Below are 7,755 nucleotides of genomic sequence, written 5' to 3'. Positions count from 1 at the left end.
TTTCTCTCAATAACAAATTTTGGTTATGTCTTCATCTTCCATCTTTAGTGTTCAACAATGTTGATCAAATCCAAACAATGTTGAAACTTGACCGCAATCACCACCTTTGTTAGCATATCAGCAGGGTTCTCCGTAGTATGAATTTTTTTCACCGTGACTCCACCTTCTTCTATGATTTCTCATACGAAATGATACCGAACATCAATGTGCTTCGTCATTGCATGATAAACTTGGTTCTTCGCTAATTGAATAGCACTTTGACTATCACAAAAAATTATAATATTTTTTTGTTCAATACCAAGCTCCTTTAGCAACCCCTGAAGCCAAATTGCCTCCTTCACAGCCTCTGTAATAGCCATGTGCTCTGCCTCTGTTGTAGACAAAGCAACTGTTGACTGCAAAGTAGACTTCCAACTAACTGGTGCCTTTGCAAAAGTAAACACATAACCAGTAGTTGACCTTCGTTTGTCCAGATCACTCACAAAATCTGAGTCACAATATCCAACTAACCCAATATCTATAGTACTATGAATATACCGTAGAATCCATTTCACAGCTTGCCAATGCTCCTTTCCTGGATTATGCATATATCTGCTAATAACTCCAACGGCTTGTGAAATGTCAGGTCTCGTACAAACCATTGCATACATCAAGCTACCAACAACATTTGCGTATGGTACCCTTGACATATACTCCTGTTCAGTTTTATCCTTTGGCGATATAGTAGTACTTAGCTTAAAATGGGGAGCAAGTGGCGTACTAATTGGCATAATCTTCTTATCTATGCCAAAACGCTGTAGTGCTCTCTTCAAATATTCTTTCTGAGATAAACAGAGTTTCTTTGAACGTCTATCTCTTATTATCTCCATGCCAAGAATTTTCTTTGCCTCACCCAGATCCTTCATCTTGAACTCCTCCTTCAGTTGAATCTTTAACTTATCAATTTCTTCCGAATTCTTGGAAGTTATCAACATATCATCAACATATAGGAGAAGATATACAAATGAACCATCATTAAGTTTGCGCAAATACACACAATGATCGTATTTGCTTCTCTTGTACCCTTGCCGCAACATAAACTTGTCAAATCGCTTGTACCATTGTCTAAAAGATTGTTTCAATCCGTACAACGATTTTTCAAGTTTGCATACTATATTTTCTTTTCCAGCAACTTTGAATCATTCTGGCTGATTCATGTAGATTTCCTCCTTCAAGTTTCCAGTTTTTACATCCATCTGAACTAGTTCTAAATCCAACTGTGCTACCAAAGCCAACATAATTCTAATGGAGGAATGTTTTACAACTGGAGAAAATAATTCATTGTAATCAATTTCCTCCTTCTGAGCATATCCTTTGGCCACCAATCTTGCTTTGTAGCGAACATCTTCTTGGTTTGGAAATCCTTCTTTCTTTGCAAATACCCATTTGCACCCAATTATTTTCTTTCCCTTCGGGAGATTGGCCAATTTCCATGTATGATTCTGATGAAGGGATTGCATTTCTTCATTCATGGCAATCCTTCACTTATCTTCTTCTGAACTTTGGATTGCGTCTTTATAAGTGGTAGGAACACCATCAGCTACAATTGAGGTTGCGCAAGCAACCGTCTCTATGAGACGAACATGTTTCGTTATTGTCCTTTTTGGCCTGATGGTTGCTATTGATTCAAGTTGTTGTCGAGGTTCCTGAGTTGGAATCTCCCTCTCTACTGGCTCTTCTTCCAGAGGGTAATCTTCATGAGTTTCCTCCTCTACTTCTTGTGTAGGAAAAATAAATTTTTCCTCAAACTCTACCTGCTTTGATGCACCACCAGTTTGTTTGACATCTTCAACTGTCACCTTATCTGTTATGGCAGATTCATCAAAGGTAACATCTCTACTGAATATAATATTCCTTGTCTCTGGACACCATAAGCGGTATCCTTTGACTCCAGAAGTAATCCCCATAAATATAGCCTTCTTTGCTCTCGGATCCAATTTTGACTCTTTCATATGATAGTATGCAATGGAGCCAAACACGTGCAAAGAGTCATAATTTACAGCAGATTTTCCATACCATTTTTCAAATAGTGTCTTGCCATCAATAGCAACAGATGGTAGACGATTAATGAGGTGGCATGCATATGTAATTGCCTCAGCCCAAAATTCTTTGCCCAAGCCAGCATTGGACAACATACACCGTACCTTCTCCAGTAAAGTCCGGTTTATACGTTTTGCCACTCCATTATGTTGTGGTGTATTACATATGTATATTGCAAGAATAACTCTTTTCCCATCGAAACTTGTTGTTCAATGAAACATGACTGATTTTGATCTATTTGTTTAATTATCTCTTAGATTAACCATGACTGCTTTCAATCCCCTTACTGCTATTCTTACTCAAAACAAACTTCAGGATCCGAATTATGTTAATTGGAAACGAAACTTGGATATTGTCCTAATTGTTGAAGGTACAAATTTGTGCTTGATGAGGTGTGTCCAGAAAAACCTAGAGAAGATGATACGGATGATGAACAGAAAGCATACCAAAAATGGGTTAAGGCTGATGAGATGGCGCGGTATTACATTCTTGCATCTATGTCAAATGTTCTGCAACATCAGCATCAGTTTATGGAGTCTACTTATGACATTTTGGAAATCTTAAAGAGATGTTTGGAGATCTAAATTGTGCGGCTAAGCAGACTGCCATGAAAGCTCTTCTGAATACCAAAATAGTTGACGGTTCATCTATTAGGGATCATGTTCTAAAGATGACGAGTCTTCTGGATGAACTAGAGGTCCTTGGAGCTAACATTGATAAGGATACACATGTTGAGATGATTCTGCATACTCTGCATGACAGTATTCAGCAGTTTTGCCTGAATTATAATATGAACAAAATGGATTTGTCACTTGTGAAATTGTTGAATGAGTTGCAGTTGGCAGAGACTATTATCAAGCAACAAGCTCCTCATGTGGCACTGAATTTTGAGATAGATTCTTCTTCTAAGTTGAGAGTTGGGAAGAAGAAGAAAATGGCTCAAAAACCCTATGTTACAGGCACAACTATGTCACGACCCCAAATCTCCTCCGTAGGATGTCATGACAGCACCTAGTCTCTAAGACTAGGTAAGCCTAACAATATGCGGAAACGTCAAATAAAAACTTAAATTTTAAAACTTCAACAATTTCATCAATAGACTATAAGCTCAATACGTACAATTTTTCAAAACCCGGTGAGATATGAGTCACAAACTCTAGATACAATGCTGAACAATCATATACATCATTGTCTATAAAAACATAAATGAATAAGGAAAATAAGGTAGAAGGGGACTCCGAGACCTGCAGACGCGGGCATGTGTACCTTGTAGTCTCTAAAGCAGTAACACATCGTCCTAATACCGAGGCTGATAGGATGTACCTGGATCTGTACAAAACATGTACAGAAGCGTAGTATGAGTACATGACGGTACCCAATAAGTGCCAAGCCTAACCTCGGTAGAGTAGTGACGAGGCCAGGTCAAGGCCCTACTGGAGATAATAAGAAACAAGACAGAAGATATAATAATGATGTAATAAAAATGACAGGGAAGTGAGCAATAAAGAATATGCGGGAAATAACAACACAGAATCAAGGAAAGCTAATACCACACGAAAGGAAAACAATAATTTTACATGTTAAAGAAACAAGAATCAAATAATACAGCAAATAAAGAATATCAATAGGGGTACTCCCGAGGTACATCCTCGTAGTCCAAGATCGTAAAAATATATCACAGTCTTTCCTTATATCACCGCGGGAGCCTTTATATTTGGTTTTGAAAATTATTTTCCTTATATCCCAAATCGTAAAAACATATCATAGTCTTTCCTTTTATCCCACCTTATCCCACCACATGACTTCTAGTAGTTTCCCTACTAGCCACGCGTATCAAGCCCACCTTATCTCACCGCATGCGTTTCAACACCCAGACCTTATACCACCGCATGCGTATCAATAATCACAACGACACGGCAGAAACTTCGTGCAATAATAAGAACCGCATGACAGAAACCTCGTGCAACAATAACAATACGGTAGAAACCTCATGCAAATAACCAAACAATCACCTCAACAATAACACGAAAGCCAAACACTCAACAACTAACTAAATGATATTTTATGACTTACACCTTGCCTCAAGAGAACCACTGCCTTGCAATTCAACACCAAACTCAACAACAAGATATTTCAAGGATAGAAATTTCAAGTAATGAATTCCACAGCTAAGTAATGAATACGGAAATCAAGAAAAGTAAGTAATTCAACTAAACATGTTATACAAGTTGCAAAATAAGAGATAAGATAGGAAGGCGCGTGAAATAAGGTTAAACATGATGACTACAACTGCTAAAGTAACTCAATTAAGACATGAAAAGGAAACTACGTAGCTAAAATCGGAATTTCAATATTTACTCGTGTACGCATTCATCACCTTGCATACACGGCCTTCACATATCACAAATTATCACAACAATACCAAATCATAAGGGGGAGTTTCACCCACACAAGGTTAGACAAGTCACTTACCTCAAAACATGCTCAATCAATCAATTAGAAGGTCTTTCCCTCGATTTTCCAACTCCGAACGGCTCGAATCTAGCCAAAATAATTTCATACTATAAATATAACTATAGGAAGCTAGTTTAAATAATGAAATAATTATTGTTTTTGCAAGAATTGGAAAACTCGCTCCAAAAAGTCGAGTCGGGCCCACGTCTTGGAACCCGACCAAAATTATAAAATCCGAACACCATTTGATATCGAGTCCAACCATATAAGAATTACACAAATCCGATATCAAAATCTCGCTCAAATCCCCAAAATTCGGCCTAAGAAGTTCCCCCCAAATTTTCAACCCAAATCCCTAATTAAATGATAAAATCAATGAGAGATTAAGGGAATTTAATCAAAAATGAGTTAAGAACTCTTACCCCAACAATCTCTCAAATTTTTTCCTTAAACTGAGCTCTCTAAGTCCAAATTGTGAAATATGAAGAAAACCCTCGATTTGGAATTTAAGTTTGTTGCCCAGTTAATTCCTTCTTCGCGAACGCGAAAAATTCATCGCGTTCGCGAAGCACAAAGATGCTACTACCCTGATTTCCTCTTACGCGAATGCGGATTCCAGTCCGCGATCACAGTGCACAAGGGTTCTCAAGCTTCGCGACCGCAAAGCCCTTCTCGCGAACGTGTAGACCAAACATAGGAGTCCACCCAGGCTGCCTTTCTTCTTCGCGAATGCGGATTCCACTTCGCGATCGTAGAGCACCAAGTCCTGCCCCTTCGCGAATGCGTGCCCATCTTCGCGAACGCAGAGGGTAATCTTTCAGCAAATCTCAGACTACTCTATGCGAACGCGGGAACACCTTCGCGAAGGCGTAGAAGAAAACCAGAACTGAGAAACCAACACTTCAACTATATTCTCAAAGACTCGAAATGCGTCGAACATGGTCCGAATGCCACCTGAGGCTCCCGGGACCTCAACCAAACATACCAACAAGTCTCAAAATATGATACGAACTTATTCGAGGCCTCAAATCACATCAAACAAAATCAAAAACATGAACCGCATCCCAATTCAAGCCTAAGAACTTATGAACTTCCGAATTTCAAAACCAACGCCGATTCATACTAAAACAACTCCGATTAACCCCATATTTTGCACACACGTCATAAATGACATTACGATCCTACTCCAACTTCCAAAATCAAAATCTGACCCCCGATATCAAAAAGTCCACTCCCGGTCAACATTTTCCAAAATCTTCCAACTTTCCAACTTTCGCCAATTAACGCCAAAATAACCTACGGACCTCCAAATCAATATCCGGACACGCTCCTAAGAATAAAATCACCATATAAAGCTATTAGAACCTCCAAAACTTCATTCCGGAGTCATTTTCATACAAGTCAAATAACGGTCAACTCCTACGACTTAAACTTCCAATTTAGCGACTATGTGTCCCATTTCACTCTGAAACTCTCTCGAACCCGACACCAAATGCCCCAAAAAATTACATAATCACTAAATGAAATAGAGGGAGCAATAATTAGGGTATCAGGGTAATACTCTCAAAAATGATTGGCCAGGTCATTACAAACTACTGGTATGAAAAAGCTTAAGGGCAAGTGTTATCACTACAAGAAGCCTGGGCATCATAAGAAATAAAGTCCGGCTTATCTGGACAAGCTGAATAATAAATCAGGTGATTTACATCTACTTGTCGTTGTCACACCTTCTTTTTTCCGAGGGGATAGGGAAGTTTTTTCAATTAAAGTGACGTTATTCGAAATGAGATTATTTATTTATTCAGAGTCGTCACTTGGAATAATTCATTATGGTGTCCCAAGTCACCTGTTTATTATAAAATCCCAAATCGATGAAATTGACTCTATTCATGGTCTGCGAACACATAAGATCGGATAAGGAATTCTATTAACCCGGGAGAAGGTGTAAAGTACTCCCGAGTTCTGTGGTTTTAGTACGGTCGCTTAACAATTAATACCTGGCCTAATTATCTGATTTATTACCTGTTTTAAACCTATTGTGTATTTTACCTTTGACCACTTTTAGTTATTTATGGGATTTGTTTGAACAAGTCGCGATGTTGCGCACTCGTTTGTTTTTTGTACATATTGCGAATCGCGTCACGTGAAACGCACCTACGATCTGCAACATGTTAATTTTAATATTATTTGAAGTTATGGTCGAGTCGCGTGAAACGCGCACTCAAATTGGGGATTATGTATCACAGCTAATGCCACAGGAACCGTACCCATAGCCATGATAATTTATTTTTATTAATCGCGCCTAAAACAAACTACGATATTTATGGGGTTGTTCATATAATTATGAGATACATTTGTTTAAATTCTCACATGAGATCTCTGTCACACCTCCCTTTTCCCGAAGAGGAATAGGAGATAAGGGAGTTTTTCCAATTAAAGTGACATTAATCGAAATATGATTATTTATTAAAATCAGAGTCGCCACTTGGAATAAGTTATGGTGTCCCAAGTCACCGGTTTATTTTAAATCCCAAATCGAGGAAATTTGACTCTATTTTTGGTCTGCGAACACAGAAGACCGGGTAAGGAATTCTGTTAACCCGGGAGAAGGTGTGAGGTACTCCCGAGTTCTGTGATTTTAGCACGGTAGCTCAACTATTAATAATTGGCCTAATTTTCTGATTTAATACATGTTTTAAAACCTAGTGTGCATTTTTATCTTCTAGACCGCTTTTAATTATTTATGGAATTATTTATGGAACAAGTCACGATGTCGTACACTTGTCGTTTTTGGCACACGTCGCAAACCGCGCCACATGAAATGCACCCGCGATTGACGACATGCTTATTTTTATTATTATTCGAAGTTATGGTCGGGTCACATGAAATGTACACCTGAATTAGGAATTATGTATTGTGACCATGTCACGTGAACCGTACCCATGACCACAATGATTTATTAATCGCGCATACAACAAACTACGAGTGTTAATAATTTTAAAAGAATTCCCTAAATTTGAGGTTGTTGTGAAAGGGCATAGATTATGTAATTTAATGTGGATCAAGTAATAAATTTGAACAGAGGAAAGCAAGGAAATTATTCAAGAATTTAACTCCTTAGCTTTACCATTTGAAATGGTTGACAATTTTTGCAGAATACTCAAAAGGACGTGGACTTTCATTTCGCGCAAGAGACGTCATTTAGGAAATAACGAATGGAAT

This window comes from Nicotiana tomentosiformis, chromosome 6 (genome assembly GCF_000390325.3).
Source record: "Nicotiana tomentosiformis chromosome 6, ASM39032v3, whole genome shotgun sequence".
NCBI lineage: Eukaryota > Viridiplantae > Streptophyta > Magnoliopsida > Solanales > Solanaceae > Nicotiana > Nicotiana tomentosiformis.
Note: the sequence above shows the minus strand (reverse complement) of the source record.